Below are 18,408 nucleotides of genomic sequence, written 5' to 3'. Positions count from 1 at the left end.
GGCCATCTCCTCCAATTTCCAATAATTAACTCCCTTTTCAGTTTCTGTGTATAAGCAAGCACCTAATGTGTATCCTAGAATGTGGCTTCTGCCTTCAACAAAGGCCTGAAAGTTCCTCCTGCACCACAGAGAGAGAGAGAAAGAGAGAGAGAGAGAGAGAGAGAGAGAGAGAGAGAGAGAGAGAGAGAGAATCTTGCCTTTGTTTTCAGGATGTTTAAGGCTTGTTAGGTTGAATGGAATATTAATTACGGAGCATGTCTTGTCTGGAACCCAAAGTGGCATGCTGGCTCTGGAAGGTGACGCACATTTCTTCTCCTAAGCCTCCCAAAGAGCAGAGGCCACTAAGCACACTGGGGCCCAGGCATGCGCCCATCCTGAGAATCTGTAGGGGAAAGGGTGGGTGGAATCCCCCTTGAGTCCAAAGGGCAGTCGGGAGCTATGGTAAGTTCTAGAGAAGTGAGAGCATTTTTTTTAGAGCTTTACAGCTCACGGTTTATTTCTGGTTATCTTGTTGGTCTAGAAAAGTTACCTCAGAGACAGTGAGATGGCTCTTCCGATAGGGCATCTGCTGCATCAGCCTTACCTGAGTTTAATTCCTGAAACAGAGTTCAACTTCCTTCATGGAGAAGGAAGCTGTGTCACCCACTCCCACGATGATGACTATAAACATAAGTTTAAAGGGAATTTTAAAAGTCACATCAGAGAATGAAACACTATCCTTGATGCCTGTGCAGCCGAGTGACCAAGGCAGGCTGAAGCTTACTAAAGCTGTGCTAGCATTAAACAAAGGAGCGCAGAAGCTATGCGTGTGCAATCTAGCCAACGAACGCCAGAACTTACAGTTGGGGAAGGCTAGTGGCTCATGCCTGCCTCGGGCTACAGAGCCACATCAAGTCCAGCCAGAGCAACTTAGTAAGATCCTGTCTTAAAACCAAGAGTTAAAGGAAGGTGGGGATGTAACCCGGTGGTAAAACACTTGCTTAAAATTCATGAGGCACTAAGTTCAATTCCAAGTACCAGGAAAAACTGAAATTCAAAGACAGTGGTTTAGTTAGGGGTGTGGCTCAGAGGCAGAATGCTTGCCCGGCAAGAGTAAGGCCCTGGGTTCATGCCATAAACACACACACACACACACACACACACACACACACACACAGAGTCAGTGGAACATCTTCCTTTTCTGAAAACACAGTGAATACTAGTCATGGAAAGGTAACTAGAAGTTCAAGAAATGTGTAAAAATAATCTATTTCTTGGTAGTAGTTCCCATCCCTTATAAAAATTATTAAAATAAAACATAATAAATGTCAAAATTCCAGCAACACTTTGTAAAATCCTGTAGAAAGACGCAGAGGAGAGATTTGCGTAAAAATGTCTGAACCCCCAGTCTGAGAATACCTGTGTCAATGAGTCTCACCAACCAGACTCCTGCTGCTCTGCACATGTAAGTAGTGCTCCCCAGGCGTGTTAGCAGTGCTCCCCAGGCATGTAAGCAGTGCTCCCCAGGTGTGTAATCTGTGCTCCCCAGGCATGTAATCAGTGCTCCCCAGGCGTGTAAGCAGTGCTCCCCAGGTTGTGTAAGCAGTGCTCCCCAGGCATGTAATCAGTGCTCCCCAGGCGTGTAAGCAGTGCTCCCCAGGCCCACCCACAAGTGCTATTAGCGATCACGTTTCCCTCGCTCTCTCAGCACAAGCTGGGACCCTGCATGGCCCCAACCCCTGGCATCCCAGATTCTTTGAGAAGTTTCTGGAACTTGGTGGGTCACTGGTACAGGGAATGGAAGCTGTCTTCTTTGACTACCATGCTACTGTGGAATTTTCTTCTCTCCCATCTCAGCTCATAGCTCATTGAAGCTGGGAGCTGCAGGGCCTGCCTCAGTCCACACAGCTCCACCAAGGCACGGTTTAAAGGTGTCTCCTCCGTAGCTGTTGGCATTGCTTGCTTTAAACACCACATGTGGGACACTCTATTGCCATGGCTCTTCCTAATGTATGAAAAGCTGTCTTCTCTAAACACTGTAGCCGTAGGCTCTGAGTCAGACAAACTTGATATTTGAGTCCCAGCCATTTGTTTTTCTTCCTCTGTGTCTGGAGACTAGCCAGCGTCTCAGTTTTTCCAGCTACAAAATGGGCTCATCAACAGGGATGTCCCCAGGGCTAAGCCTGTTATCACAGTACCTGCTCTTGGTCCTCAGCTAACTCCCACTGGTCTTGTGGGATTCGTAGTGCTGTTCCTTGAAGTAGAAACTGAAGGGATTCTTTGGAAAGTTAGCTGTGTTGGATGGTGTTTTGCTGGGGCAAACACATGAAAGAGTGTTTTTCCTGACGTGGACACAGGTGAAAAGCTAAGGCAGACTTGTGAAGGAATGTTTAGCTGAAGCAGACACTGGAGAGAGGATATTCTGCTAAAGCAAGCATTTGAAAGGACACGTGATGAAGGATTCTTTGCTAAAGGCACACATGTATTGGTCTGCCTTACATTGTGTAGTTGAGCTCCATTTTTTCAGACTCTGTATGGAGAAACACAACAAAAAGCTTCTGGTGGTGTGCTGCAGTTTCTTACAGCTTCCTCAGATGGGCAGTGTGATGTCAGCTGAGACCAGACCAGTGGAGGACACATGATGTTTGGAGGGTATAGAAAGGACTCGACAGACGATGATGGAGGCTGAGCTTGGTTTACTTATAGAGCTAGCTGTGTAATGCTTGCTGGTCTCACATCTTTGCTGATCTTTGCTTCTCTGAGAGAGGCACAGCCGAGAACTCCTGGTGTCCCTCCGGGTCCCTCCTGCTGATCATGCCAACGCTGAGGCCTGGCTGTCTCTGCTGGGCAGTGTCACCGCTGCTGATTCCTGTTAGCTATCCGACTATTGAACTGGACTGCTGGTGTGTCTGTGAGGTGCTTGTGAGTGGATCGAGCTGCTGCTGCCTGCTGATCTATGAACTGAACTGCTGATTTCCCGACAACACAGATGGGAGTTGCTCCAAAGAACAATTTCTAAACAGGTCCACTTCCCCGTATCCTTTCTTTCCTACTACCTCTGGTAGTTGGTGGGCTAGAAAGGAGGTTAGAGCATTTAAAAACCATCATTAAAAATAGGAGTTGAAAAATTAAAGTTACAGTTCCTATTGTGGTTGTTTCTGCTCTGGGCCACGTCATGCCAGTAAACTGTGGTAAACTGTGGGGTCAAATCTAGAAAACAATGTGAGGGACTCAACCTTAAAAAGTACCTGATTTCTGGCAAGAGTCCCTGCTTAGTAACTCTGATTTTCCCCTTTGGCATGGCTTTTCCCTTCTTTAAACAGCCTGTTCCCATGGCCTAAAGGGCACACTTGACTTATGTTTCTTGTGTGTGCGTGCACGTGTGTGTTTGATACTTCAAGCATTTTGGAAAATGTCCTATGCCTGTCTTGTTCTTGGTTTCATTTTTGGTTTGTTTTATATTTTCTTCTGTTTTCACTTTGGTGACTCCAGGAACTTCATTCCCACGTCACCACCAGCCATGGACCCAGATCTGTTCACCATGTGTGAGCCCTATCTTCCAGCCCCGCCACCTATCATAGGGAGTGTGCAAAATCCTAGACCTGTTTCTCAGCACGGTGCCAGTTCACTTCAGTCACCGTCTTCCCTGATTCTGTTCTGCCCAGTGTAAGGAGCTCCGGCTTGTCAAGAGACTGCCTGATAGGAAAAGAGCCCTTGGACTATTCTGAGTCCTTCAGAGAGTCTGACAAGGGCCAATAAGATGTCTTAGAAGGTAACAGGGACTTGTGGCTAAGCCTGATGACCTGAGTTTGATCCTCTCAACCCACATAGTAGAAAAAGAAAATTGACCCTAGCAAATTGTCCTCGACCTCCACACATGCATGTGCACGTGTACATCCACACACATACAAAGTTAGTTAAATGAATAAATGTTTTTTAAAAGTCTAACAACTTTGCAAGAGAGTCTCTAACAACATCTGTATGTGTGTCTCTAACAGTGTGTGTAGGTGTGTCTCTAACAATGTGTGTAGGTGTGTCTCTAATAGTGTGTGTAGGTGTGTCTCTAACAGTGTGTGTAGGTGTGTCTAACAGTGTGTGTATGTGTGTCTCTAACAGTGTGTGTAGGTGTGCCTCTAACAGTGTGTGTAGGTGTGTCTAACAGTGTGTGTAGGTGTGTCTCTAACAGTGTGTGTAGGTGTGTCTCTAACAGTGTGTGTAGGTGTGCCTCTAACAGTGTGTGTAGGTGTGTCTCTAACAGTGTGTGTAGGTGTGTCTCTAACAGTGTGTGTAGGTGTGTCTCTAACAGTGTGTGTAGGTGTGTCTCTAACAGTGTGTGTAGGTGTGTCTCTAACAGTGTGTGTAGGTGTGTCTCTAACAGTGTGTGTAGGTGTGTCTCTAACAGTGTGTGTAGGTGTGTCTCTAACAGTGTGTGTAGGTGTGTCTCTAACAGTGTGTGTAGGTGTGTCTCTAACAATGTGTGTAGGTGTGTCTCTAACAGTGTCTGTCTACCCTAAGTCCTGTGAGCTCTGAAATACTATGAACGTCTACACTTGGCTAGAAACGTGTTAACACTTGGGGCTGGACTGTCCCTTCTGCTGTTCAGATGTTCCGAGTGGAAAATAAATTAGTTATAGTACCTTTTTCCATGATGGGGATCATAGATAATAGATAGCTCTTGCTAGCTGCCTCTGCTGTCACCCATCGCATTTACCAATGTGGATTTTCACAGTTATCAGACCAAATTTGAGCATGTGATATTAACATACACCTTCAAATCCAGTGTCTGGTTTACCTGAAGCCTGGTTTCTTTGAGGCTACAGGCACTCTGTGTGGAGGGAGGAATGGGGGCGGGGGGAGGCTCCTGTTGCAGTATGTTCTCTAAGAGAAGTGGACCCCAAACTCTTCAGGGAGGAGGTATGTGTGTCACACCCTGGTTGGTAGAAAATGGCCTCACTGGGAAGAATGGTCCAGGTTCTCCTCCGTTGCTCTTCTAGTCCACATCCACCAGCCTGATGCTGTCAATAAGCTTGGCTTTCTTGTGCGTGGTGAGTTACAGCAAATGAATAGAAACCCTACCCAGGCCTCTTCCTCCTCCAGTGGGGCAGAGCCTCGAACTACGCTCTATTACATGAGAGCCATGTGTTGTGCTGGAGAGAGACTCAGAGCCCCGATCACACTTGTCTCAAACGGTGTTCTGTTGCTGTGAGGAGACCATGGCCACTGCAACTCTTATAACGGGAAACATTTCACTGGGGCTGGCTTACAGTTTCAGAGGTTCAGGCCATCTTCCTCAAGGCAGGAAGCATGGCGGCATGCAGGCAGACATGGTGCTGAGAAGTGGCTGAGATCTCAACATCTGCATCAGCAGGCACCGGGAAGAGATAAACACACCGAGCGTGTCTTGAGTATTTGAAATCCCGAAGCTCACACCTAGTGACACACTTGCTCCAACATGGTCAAATCTCCTATTTCTAGCATGTAGCACCATTCCCCAGTGACTAAGCATTCAAATCTGTGAGCTTATCCTGTTCATACCACCATAGTAGTAGAGGGAAATGCTGTACCACTGAGCCACACCCCTAACACCAAGAACTTAAAAGACGACGTCATTATACACCTATGTTTTCCCCAGTTCTGGGAGCCAAACCCAGGGTGTTGAACATGCTAGGCAAACCATCTGCTCCTGGGCTACGTCCTGGTCTGACCTTTATGTTTTTATCGTTCCTCTGGCATTGTCTGATGAGCAGTAGGAATTGGTAGTACTCTGAATCCACAGAAAGAGTGATCATCTAGAGAGTCAACTCCACACTGGGCAAATTTCAGTGTCTTGGGATACTTGGTCCTTATACTGTCATATTCTCCCCCAGACTGGCCTTACTCATAGATAAGGCATGTGAGGGAGGGAGGTCACTCAACTGGAGCTCACTGACCCTTGGAAACATGAGTGATTTAAGCACCTACCTTTGAGAAATGCTGCGATGGCATTAGTAGACAACCGTGTTTCAACTATGAATCTAATATATCTGTATCACAAAACCTGGCAATTCTAATGATGAAGTACAGTGATTATATCAAGCACATTTAGAAAGAAAAAAAAAAGCCTTTATTTGAATATACCCATAAGCCACAGGAAGATTCTATTTTAGCCTCCTTAGTAATTGCAAATAATGTGGATGGGTTAGCTATTTTTAAATGCATAAAATTGACTTTGTATTGTCAGAAATAACACTGAAAGACATCATTCTGTTGTTTCTGCCTGTCTTCTGAACCTTGTCTGTCTTCTGTGTTTCTAGTCATAGACGTGAAGTACAATAATTTTTTACTTTCATCGTGTGCTCTCTTGATTTCCTAATAGGCACAAGCTCTGTGTCTCACTCTTGGATGTGTGTTTGTATGAGCTGGGGCCCAGGCTGAGGACAGTCACTGAGTGCCAGGCTGAGTCAAGCCTGGGCCGAGCCGGGGGAGCCTGGGTAGTGATCTCAAGCAGGCTCAGGAGGCAGCTTCCGGTCTTCCTAGGCTTTTCTCCTACAGGTTAGCTTTACTGCTGCCAGGGCCTGCAAACTCTCCTTTAAGTCACGATCTCTAGTTTGTCATCATGCAGCATGGGTCAACACGCTGGCCAAACACAGTGCCTTTCTCTTTTAGTGGGAACACTGATTTCAAGATTTCCCCGGGTGCTCTAACAGAGAATGCCAGTGGCTGCAGCTCTAATCTGTTCACGTAATACACCTTGGAAACATGATTAAATGATCAGGGCTCTTGGGAACTTGATCTTTTTTTTTTCTCTTTTTTTTTCAGACTATAGATACTTTATTTGGCTTTGACAACTATTGGGGGGGTCACCTCTAATCTACTCTTTTTAACTGCTGGCCTGGCTGCCTCCCCAGCGGTATACCCCAGATACTTGCTGTTTTTCCTGGCCATGTGCTTATGGTTCCTCTCCCTAATGGTGGCTTCCTCTTCCTCTCTCTTATGCTCTCCCACCTTCTCTCGGGAACTTGATCTTGTTGAGTAGGAGACGTCTTCAGGGATATAAAAGGAGAGCGCGCGGCCTTAAATGTCATAGTTGCACATAGAAGAAAAAAGCAGAAAGATCATCCTGGCAGGAGACAGCCATGTGCGAAGGCCACCGGGCAGGATGCACTAGCCAATAAGGCTGCTCTGACAACAGCAGTGCAAGAGCGGCAGGGATGTTGAGTCCTCCCTGAAATTGCCTAGATGCGGAGTCCTCCCTGAAATTGCCCGCAGACTTGAGTGCTCTGTCTTAAGACACTGAACAGCTACCAAAGGAGGAACCCAGGTTCTGCCAATCTGTGTTAACCTCTCTTTCTCCTCCTCCTCCTCCCCGCTCTCCCTTCCACCTCTCTCTCAGACCCCTCGTCTGTCTTTTGCTAGCGCTGGCTATTAGACCCCGGGTTTCTCATGTGCTGGACAGCACTGTTACTGAGATACACCCCAGCCTTGTGCATGAGATGGTTGGCGTCGATGCCATGGCCCACTTATCTGTTAACAACGCAGCATAAAACATCTTCTTTTCTTTGTTCGAGTTATTTTACTGCTCAAGCCCTTCCCGATAATCAGATATTTGGGTTCTTTTCAACTGTGTCTCATTATAATAAATTAGATTGGGGCCATTTTGTATATACATGTTTTTCCCCCCTGTTAAATAAAAGTAACCCTCTGTCATGACATGTGTCTAGCTGTCACACCAGTTTTATGGGACAATATTGGTTTCCTTGACTATCGGATGAGTAAGAAACCGTTATCTTCCATCTTCACTTTATATCCTTCTAGTGACTTGTAAAATTTAATATGTCGTCATATTTCCCAACAAGTATTCTTAGGGCAACAGATAAAGTTATAAAGTAATTTAGTGAACAGATAAAAAGCTATCAATTGGTGTTTTATACCCCAGTAAATCTGTGGCCTGTGGAGACCAGCAGAACAATTATAGACTCAGCGGGAGTTCTGTAAAGCCTTCTTATTATTTAAAAATCAATGTGTTTTCTAAGGGCTAAATAAATTGTTCTTTGGAAGGAAGACATTAAGAGAAGCCACTAAACTTTATAGACATGTACTGATAGTGACCAAGTCCCCGTGTGATTTAGACGCCACCATCTCCTGTTTCTATGGTTCAGGCACAAATCTATGCCAAAGCCACGGTTCTTGTATTTCAGAGCTTCCCCATTCTAATAACACAACTGCAGTCTTTTTATTGACCACGGGGAAGTGTAACACACCCCTGGAGAGGTGGCTTGGGGCAGAGCTCTGCTGGTTTTAAAACAATGACTTCTCTGATCAGCTTCTCTCAGGAAAACCCATGTTTTCCAGTCCATTAGGGTGAACCCCCAAATCAATTTACAACTGTATTCTTGAAAAGCTCTGAGAAAGACTGCTGTGAGACTCCACTTCAAAGGCCAGGTTCTGAGGGGGGTTTCACTCCCTCCAGCTGCCTCCAGGATAGGACCCTACTCTTAAAAGATTTGTTTGAAATCTACGGAAAATCCATCTGCTTCTCAGGGAAATAACTGCTGTCTCAAAGTGAAAGCCGGGCCTTGGATGGAGTAGCCGCCTCTGGTATCACTGACACTGCTGGATGAATGGAAAGGCGCAGTTGTGAGGTAATCCAGCTCCTTCCTGGGGGCTGTTTCCAGAGGGTCCTGAAGAGGGGTTGGGAAGCCTTGAGCCCATGTAGTCTCTTCCCTATGCTGGGGACCCCTCCTTCTGAGGAAAGTACACACATACTATCCAGGCCTCTTCCCTCAGAGTCCGCAGGGTCTGGGGTCACCAGTTCAATGACTGTTTAATATCCTCGTGAAATCTGCTCACTTGGTAATTGGATTTCAGAAGGTTGTCAGAGTTCTAAGTAACTAACCGTCCAAACTAAAATCCCAAGCACAATTCTTAGTTTAAGTCAGTCAGCCCCAAGTTACCAGGAGCCTCTGGACTATGGCAGGATGTTGCTTTTTATCTTGGCGTCTCCAGAATAATATTCTGGGCAATCTCAAAATGCATCAGATTGAAGGGGGGGAGAACATTTTACTGGACTCCTCTATGTGAAAACACGGTGTGACCAGACAGACCCACTTTGAATTTATGATCGTTTTCGACAAGTACATCACAGAGTATGGCCGAAGGGGGCGAGAAAGTCTTTCTGACGTGTTTTCTGCCACAGGACACAGGGATTGTTCATTTAGGGGGCACTTACTGTTCCATTCTGAGATCCTGAGGCTGGACACCACTCAGAGGAGGGAGCTGATGGGGCAGGAGCGGCACAAAGGGAGGATAATTAATCAGGTCATTACTTGGCACAAGGCCAGAGGTTCCCTGGCAACACGAATCCTTCAGCTGTCAGCAATCAGAGCACAGGCAGCTTTCAATTACCGAAGCCATCGGAGGGGGCAGTGGCGTGGGGAATCTGAAACAGCTGATAATCCCTCCAGGTCAGTTAACTTACTGCCTGAACGATTTGGGTGCGCGCATGCGCAGTTTCCTCCTCTCTCATTGCGGTCCACCCAGAGCAAAAGTCAAACCAATCTGCCTTGCCCAGGCACACACCCGTTGATAAGAAGGTTGGCCAAAGGAGAACGGTTCCCAAGTTAAACACTCTTGAAGGGTCGTCCGCTCCCGGATTATGGAGAGTTTTATAGAAGTGAGTTCGTAGACTCATGGGGCTAGAAAGCACCAGCAGAGCTTTAACTTTAAACTCTGTTTTTGCAGATGGAGAAATGGCAACTGAGTAGTTGCCCAAGAGCCTGTGGACAGCTCAATGTCCATTCAGCTCTGGCCATTTTATTGCCAAGAGTCTTCCTTCTGTCGTCTGTTTCTTTAACCGGGTGTGATGTGAGCTCAAGAACCACTTACAAGTCTGTGGTATAAAAGCTAAGGCGTCCAACTCCCAACGGCCCTGATCTCAGGTGCTCATTCAACTCACCCAAGGAGCATTGAACATGTCTTTGGTGTGGATATGGTGGCATATACCTATAAGCCCGACAGTCAGAGGCAGAGGCAGGAGGATCATTAAATTGGGACTAGCCTGAGTTGCATAATGACACTTTGTCTAAAAAATAATAAAATAAAATAAGATAAAATATTCCAAATGTTCCAATTAAATTGGAATTTGGAATGGATACAGGGCTAGGAGCATTATAGGTGAGACCTGAGCACCAGAGTTTAAGGTGAATTTAATCCAAAGGGGACAAAGTTGAGAATCCCCGCCCAGAATGCTCATCCTTTCTTCTACTAGCTACACAGTCTCAGGCAGACCCTCTCAGAGCTCCGTTCCTCAGTTTCCTCTGTAGTGACGTGCTGAGGATGGCAGGTCCATACTTGACTTGGTGAGCTGTTGAAAGAATTAAATGGTCTAACACATAGAAAATACCTAAAGCAGTTCTTAATGCCTAAAAATAATTATATAAAGAAGATACATTGTTATCACTGCCAGCATGTTGATATTACCATGTGAGGGCCCTAAGAGGGAGGGCTATGTGATAGGTGTGTTAAAGATATGGTACTCGATGGGGAGCCCTACTGAGATGCTGGCCTCAGACTCCTCGCTCAACAAAATGTTCTCGGTGTGGAAGCGAGCTGGAGGGGAAGATCAGCTGTTAAAATGGGTTCGCTGAGAACTTGGTAAAAGAGAAAGGGAACTTGGTAGTAGGTTAGACTTGGGTGGTGTCTGGGGTTTTAAGAGTTCCCATAGCATCTGGCCACTCTTCACTCAACTCTTCTGATCGCCTGGGTTTAAAGCATGGGTGAATGTGCGGTTCCGTTACAGCCAGAGCTCTCTTCAGGCATCTTTGACACTCCCTACAAGGGATGAATCCTCAAATAGACATTCTATTTCCCAGGGCCCTTGGGGCAGGAAACCCTGGAGACCTGTTTTCTACTGGTTTAAAGATGTTTTGAATAATAATTCCCCGTGATGCCAGGAATATTTTTGGTTTCTCGCTGTGATAGGCTGTACCTAAAAATTTATTGAAAGACTGACCTTCCTAAAGTTATGATTTTTAAGAGCAAATAATTAATTAACAAAGGTAGAGCCCTCAGGAATGGCATTAGTGCCCTCCTGACAGGTAAGAGACAGTGTTCTCTGCTTCTGCAAGTCTGGACCCTGGCCAGAACCCAATATGCGGGCATCCTGACCCTGAACTTGCAGACTCCAGAACTATGAGAGTTAAATTTCTGTTATAGACAAAGCATCTAGAGTGGAATTCTGTAACAGCAGCCTGAATCAAGACACTAATTCACTTTTAAATTAACAAATAATTAATGAACAGTCATTGGCCTTCAGAAATTATCCTTTTAAACAAAATGGAGACCAGTTTGTTTTAGGAAAACAGGCATGCTATTAAAAATGTCACGTCAAACTCCAAGGATTATTAACAAGCACTTCTTACAAGACCACAGCATCTTTTAAAGAAAATCTAGAGAAAGCAACACATAAAGAACACGTAAAGCATTGATTTGTAAATTACCTATGCTTCAAGATTCCAGAATTCAGTTCACTTCTACTAGTAAGGAAATCATTTCAAGTCAATTTGTAATTTTTAAATCTTTCTCTTTTTGACCAGAGTGGCTATGTAGCCCAGGCTGCCCTGGAACTCCCAAGGGCCCTGTCAGCCTCCTGAGTGCTAGGACTATAGGAGTGCATCATGCTCTCTCAGTGAGAGAGTATGATTCACAGACCCACCAATGAGTTTGTAGTGAGCAGATCCCATACTGGAAACTTGTCAGGAGCCTAGGCCCTTGCTCTTAGAGTTTACAGTAACCTCAATGTTCCAGAAAAGTCCACCAGGCTGGGTGCATAGACTGGAACCAGGATAAATGAACTGGCAGGTCCTACACAGTCCAGACACGGAGAAGCAGATGCTAGACAAAACGACATTTCCCAGATGTTTTCTCTAGACATCACTGGCGCTGGCCCCTGCAGAACACTCTAAACACTTGCCAACTTCTATCATCCAAGTGCTGGTGGGCAGACATGTGGTAGCGCTCTCCTAATCCTACTGACCGTCCTTACCTAGCATCACCCACCAAGAGCTCTCACCCTGAACTTACAATTTAACAAGTAACCTTTTGCTGCAAAGCCACATGGTCTCTGCCTCTCAGTTCCTTCATTCGTGTATCAGAATTAAATTAGATAACACGTCAAATGCCTCAGCTGTCCCTGACCCACAGTGGGCATGGGACAGCCATCAGCTGTTATTTAACACTGTGCTTGTCAAATTACACCACAGCTTGACTGGAGCGTCATCACTGTCAGTCTGGATGAGACCACACCAGGAAAATGATCCTCTGAGGCAGTGTGAAGTCAAGCGGGTCCCTACAGGCTGGGGGCACGGGAACAGGGAGTGGTGTGGCTGCCTTTTCATATCTGGAAAGTCTGTCTTCTACAACCATCCCATGTTATGACTTGGTTCCAGTGTTCTAGAATTTTCTCCATTGCGTGTTGGGTTTTCCAATTAATTTAGAGCCCACACAGGGCAACCCAAGCGGCATCAACCGGATCTGTTGTTTCTTAAATTTCAGCCTCAGTTTCCCTCACCTTCCTTACAGTGTTTGGTATCATTCATCTTCCCCTCGTTAAGTGTGACCCTCTGCCTCCAGATGCAGACGTGTTCTCAAACATTTCCCTCAAAGAGCTATTGGATAATCACACTTGGTCAGTTCCAAAGCCGAGCCAGGCAAGTACTGGCAAACAGCTTAAGGAGGTTAAACAAGCTGTGTGACATCCATGCTTGAATGATTTGTTGAGAGCAGCAAGTATTTATATAACTCGACTAGGGTTAAGGAGCCCCGGAGACTAATGAACGATGTCTCTGAGGGGGCTTACAGTGTCAATGAGAAAATGATTAATACAGCAGGATGACAGCCGGGGAGATGGCTCAGCCAGGAAAGGGCTCGCCTTGCATGTGTGGAGACCTGAGTCTGGTGCCCAGAACCAATGTGAAAAAAGGGAAAAGGAAGGAAGGAAGGAAGGAAGGAAGGAAGGAAGGAAGGAAGGGAAGAAAAGGGAGGAAAGGAAGGAAGGAAGGAAGGAAGGAAGGAAGGAAGGGAAGAAAAGGGAGGGAAGGAAGGAAGGAAAGGGAAGGGAAGGGAAGGAAAGGAAGAAAGGAAAGGAAGAAAAGGGAGGGAAGGAAGGAGGAAGGAAGAGAGGGAGGGAGGGAGGGAGGGAGGAAGGAGAGGGATGGAGGATTACATGCTGGCACAGTATAATGTCAGCTGTGTGTGCAATGGTATATATAGGTTGTGTGGACAGGCAGATCCCTGGGGCTCCATAGCCAGCTAGCCGGGCTGTAGCGGCTGAGTGCCCATCCAGAGAGACCCTACTTCAAGAAAGAGGAAAGGTGGATAGTACCTATGACCCTTCACATGCACACATTTGTATCTGTTCACCCGTGAAAACACACACACACACATACACACACACGCACACTAATACGCACACACGCACACATGAGCACATGATAGGAAAAAACAACAAACCCAGACAGCCAACACACCTGACTGACTGCCTGTTCTACCACTTACAGACTCTGAGCCGTGCTTTCCTCATTAGCAAAGCAGAGAGCAACCACACTCCTCTAGACTGACCTTAGGAATCCCTGAAAAGTACGTGGCCCTTAGCTGGCAAAGCAGCTGGTTACCAGTGAGAACAGCTTTCCAAATAACTTACAGATTAAACTCTGACATAAAAACACCACTTAGGTCATTTAAATACATGCTTCCTGTCAACCGTTCAGAGTCTAGAATGGAGACCTTGGGCAAAGAGGCTGTACCTGGGGTTTCTGAGGGCAAATCAGATAAAAGAAAAGATTGTTCTTTTACACACAATCTTTGGGTTTGGGGAAAACAGTTGTCAGTTAAAAGCTTGGAGACAATGTGAAGTTGGAGATACGGTAAGTCAAGAGTTCTAAGTAAGCAGTGCTGTGCAAACGGACGTACCTGATTTTTCCCAGAGCGCTGTGCACGGTCCATTACCACGCCCTGTTTAACTGTGGTGATAAGCTCCTTAGGACTCAGCATAACTTGTAGGACTTTGGACTCTGTAGAAGTGAATGAGCTTCGCCACCCCTTACTAATCTTGGTGATTGTGCCAGGAGACCATTTTCCAGTTTGCTTTTCACTGAAAAACTGCCTGCAGCTGCCGCTGTTAAAAATGCCATCTCCTCAGTCGGCAGGCTACTCTGAAAAAGACAGGTATTCCTGATGGGCTTTACCAACTTTAGCACAGATACATAAAGAAATCACACATATCCATACGTAAGCCTAAAACCTTTCCCCACGGAGGGGAGAGCTCAGCATTCTAGTTGTGCTACTCTTTAGATGTCTTGTGTTTACTTCCTGTACCAGAAAAGGAGCTTTTCAGGGGTTTCTGTTTGCGACACTTCAGTAAAAAGCTTGAAGCACACAGTAGCATGCCCGCTACAGTGATGTGTGAGCATTCAAGCACCTTGCCGGCCTCAGTGTCCACCCATCCTATTCTTTCCCAACTCCTCCTCCCATATGACTTCGAGGCAAATTCTAAGTATGGTATCATTTTACTTGTGAACATTACCATGCTTAAAACAAATTGGTAAGTTGTGCCACCAAATTGGCAATGTTCAAGTTTCTAAATGTCTCATGATATCATAATTTGAAAAAAAAAAAAAGCAGAATTCTGGGGCTGGAGAGACAGATGGATCAACAGTTAAGAGTACTTTCTGGTCTTGCAGATGACCCAGGTTAGTGTCCCACAACCATCTGTGACCTCAGTTCTGGGGGATCTAAGACCCTCTTTTGACTTCTGCCAGCACCAAGCATGCACACATGCAAGCAAAACACCAACACACATAAAATAAAATGATCTAAACATACAAAAGACGAAACCAAAAACAAAACAAAACAAAAAAAAAAAAAACAGACCAAACAAACCAAGATCCAAATAAAATGTACTCTTTGCAACTGATGACTATGTCTCCTGTGTCTCCTTTGTTCTACAGCCCTCCTCTGGCTCTTGTCTGGCTGCAAAAGAAACTTAGTTGCTTGTCCTAAAACGTTTCTCCCCTTAGGATGTTGCTGACAATAACCTGAAGAATACTGTATCCTGATGGATACAGTTAACATCTTCTATACTCTTTCTTCTAGGAATTGGTAGTTGGAAGCCTGAGTCACAGGTAATATTTTTTAAAGCATTTTCCTTGGCTTTTATTCTCCTTTCATCTATTCAACTTTTATTTAATATTTACTACCTGTTTATCTTTGCAGGTTGCTATGGAAACAAAAATGAAACAGCAACTTGGAAGACAGTCAAGGAAATACAAATAGAATTAGAATTGATATATTTGGTGTCTTTCCTCCTCCTCCCCCTCCTCCTCCTCCTCCTTCTCCTCCTCCTCCTTCTCCTCCTCTTCCTTCTACTCCTTCTCTTCCTTCTACTCCTCCTCTTTCTCCTCCTTCCTTCCTTCTCCTCCTCCTCTACTTATCCCTTTCCCTCTCCCCTTTCCTCTTCCCCTCTCTTCTCTCTCCCCACTTCCTCCTCTGTGTCATCTTCCTTCTTCTTGGTGTTAAAGTTTAAAATCACTGCCAAGGCAGTCTCAAGTGAGAGCAGCTTCTAAAAGTTATGTCTCCATATACTAATGCATTTCTTCATATAAACCTCAGCTCATCCTTCCTCAAGAGTGTTTCTCTCACCCACAATTTCCCTGACGATGAGCCTTGTACTAGGCCACAATCAAATACTATTTGAATAATATCAAAACTCTCTCTCTCTCTCTCTTTCTCTCTCTCTTCTCTCTCCCCCCTCCTCTCTCTCTCTCTCATACACACACACACACACACACACACACACACACACACACACACACCTCCCAACACAAAGACCCAAGGCAGAACTAGTGTTTCTCTTAACTTCAAAATGATAGGTAAATTAATCTTGCACATTCAGGCCTACAACGAGAACCTGACACACTTGAGAGGCATGTGGATATTTCTATGGAGGATCCGTGAGTTATAAAAAACAAAGATCCTTTTACTTTTGCATGGCTTTCCCATCTGTTTGTGCACTTTGCTCTTTCTCATCCCAGGAAACAGTTCTATTTTATATGGAGAAAATGAGGCAGGAGGATGTGAAACTGTCACAGATCCACACCCACTCATTATGTATGAGGTGAGGGCCTCCAAACTCAGCATTCTTTTCTTTATATTATGCTGTAATTCTAACACCAGAACACTGTGGAAGGGGGAAAGGACTTGATACATTTTTTTAAAGCCTCTAAAGTAGAATGTAAAAAAGATTCCGTAATTTTCAAGCTGAGGAAACAGTTGTAAAATTAAAATTTAGATGGATTTATAGTATCTATAGGAAAAACAGTATGAAAAGGAAGCACAGAGATGTGGGAAAGACTTGGTAAACTATCTGAATAGTTAGATATTTTTTCCCTCAAGACAGGATTTCTCTGTGTAACAGCCCTGGCTATCCTGGAATTTACTTTGTAAGTCAGACTGCCCTCAAACTCGCAGAGATCTACCTGTCTCTGCCTCCCAAGTGCTGGGGTTAAAGATATGTGCCACCACATCCAGTTTATTCTTGTGGTCAGAAAGAAACTCTGTCCTTAAAGAAGATAATTCAGAAAGCTCGTGGCTTTGGCTAACTCCTGCTTTTTACCAGCCATCCCAAGATTCCGTATTAAACCAAGAGCCCTTCATTTGCTCACAGTTCTTAGGGTTAGGAATTCAGGCATGGGGCAGTGAGGATAGCTCTTTTCAGACCCACATGGTCTCTGACTAAGGTATGTCACCTGGGACTATGCAGCCAAGATGGCTTCCTTTACGTGCCTCCGGGCTTTAATTCTGTTAAGTAAGGCATCTTTATTTCCCTCTGTTTCTCTTGGTCCTCCCACATCCCCGTGCACACACCCCTGTTAATTTTGTGATGTAGCTCATTTTAATGTGACAGCTGTGTTACACATGGGTAGAATACATTATACAGAGTCATTTCCATCGTATTATATTGGCCAGAGCAGACTAGGGTACCTGCCTAGATTCAAGAGTTGGAGAATAGACCCCACTCCTAAAAAGAGAATGGTTTAGGCACACTGCAAAAAGGATATAGTTAGGCTGAGTGAAAGTATCCAGACACCAAAAACGTGGTATATATGAAGGTTTTGATATGTATATGCTTACACATTTGTATGCACGTGTGTGCGTGTTTGTGGAGGCAAGAGGTTTTTGAGATGGGGTCTCTCCGTAGGTCTTTCAGCCAGACTGGCTGACCAGCAAGTCCCAGGAGTGCTTTTCTTGCTGTTTCCCCCAGCACCATGATTTTTATGTAGTTGGGAAAGATCCAGACTCAGGTCCTCATGTTTGGAACAGCAAGCTTTTTATCTACTGAGCCATCTCCCCTGCCCCTGGAGTCTTTGTATAAATTTCAGAAAAGGCGAGCAAATCAATAGTGACAGGAAGCAGATCACCAGGTGTTTGAAGTGTTGGGCAGGGATCTCCAGCAAAGGGGCATGAGTGATTAAAACTGTTTTATACATTGTTTGCTGTGGTGTACACACACACACACACACACACACACACACACACACACACATTTACTGTGTGCATCTGTAGTATTTTATATTTTTAAAGCAAGGGGAGATTGGTGAAACTTCCTAAAGTAACTCCTGTACATTAAAACTTAGAAGATTCTTCCGCCAGTGTTTTAATTTATGGGCAAGCCAAGAGTGTGCACACATAACGACGGGCACCTGTAACCCCTGCACCAGAGACGGGGGATACTGAGCTCGAGAATTACTGCTTTAAACATGTATCTGAGCTGTCAACTACGCGATTTCCCTGAGTAGCTGTTCCATATAGCATTCTAGATGTTTAATGAAGAGTAAAACACCAGGACTCTAATTCCGCTGATTCTAACTGGTCCAGGGCAGCCTAGGAACCAGTATTTTTTTTTTCAAAGCCTCCCAAGCAATTCTCCTATGCCAGTCAACACTGGACTCGCTAGCACGGCGAATAACAGCGAATAATCCATCTCTGACCTCACTGTTTAGGCTACTGCAAAAGGAGGGCTGGGAAGAGACCAGCTGACATCCTCCCTTCAGACCAAAGACAGCGAGCAGGGAAATAGAGATCGCACAGAAGAGTCTTCCAGCAAATGTGAAATAAAATTCATTTAAACAGGCGATAAGGAAGGAGGAGGTTTGTAACTAAGCCTTCAGAGAATGTTGAGGGCAGCGAGTACTTCAGGGTTAAGGGAGAAAAGTTAGAGCAAACAAGTGGAAGAAAATCAAAGTCAGTGCGGCTAAAATCCATTGAGGTTGGAAGCTCCTCCCCAGGCCGCACTGCACACGGGCGTCTCCACACAACCCAGACCTCTAAGCTAGAACCATTGACTGCTTTCTAAAAAATTTCCCAGAAGTCTGTGCTAGTGGTGCACGCCTGTAA

Source organism: Rattus norvegicus, chromosome 17, assembly GCF_021556685.1.
Source record: "Rattus norvegicus strain SHRSP/BbbUtx chromosome 17, alternate assembly SHRSP_T2T, whole genome shotgun sequence".
Taxonomy (NCBI): Eukaryota; Metazoa; Chordata; class Mammalia; order Rodentia; family Muridae; genus Rattus; species Rattus norvegicus.
This window is presented reverse-complemented; position numbering follows the sequence as displayed.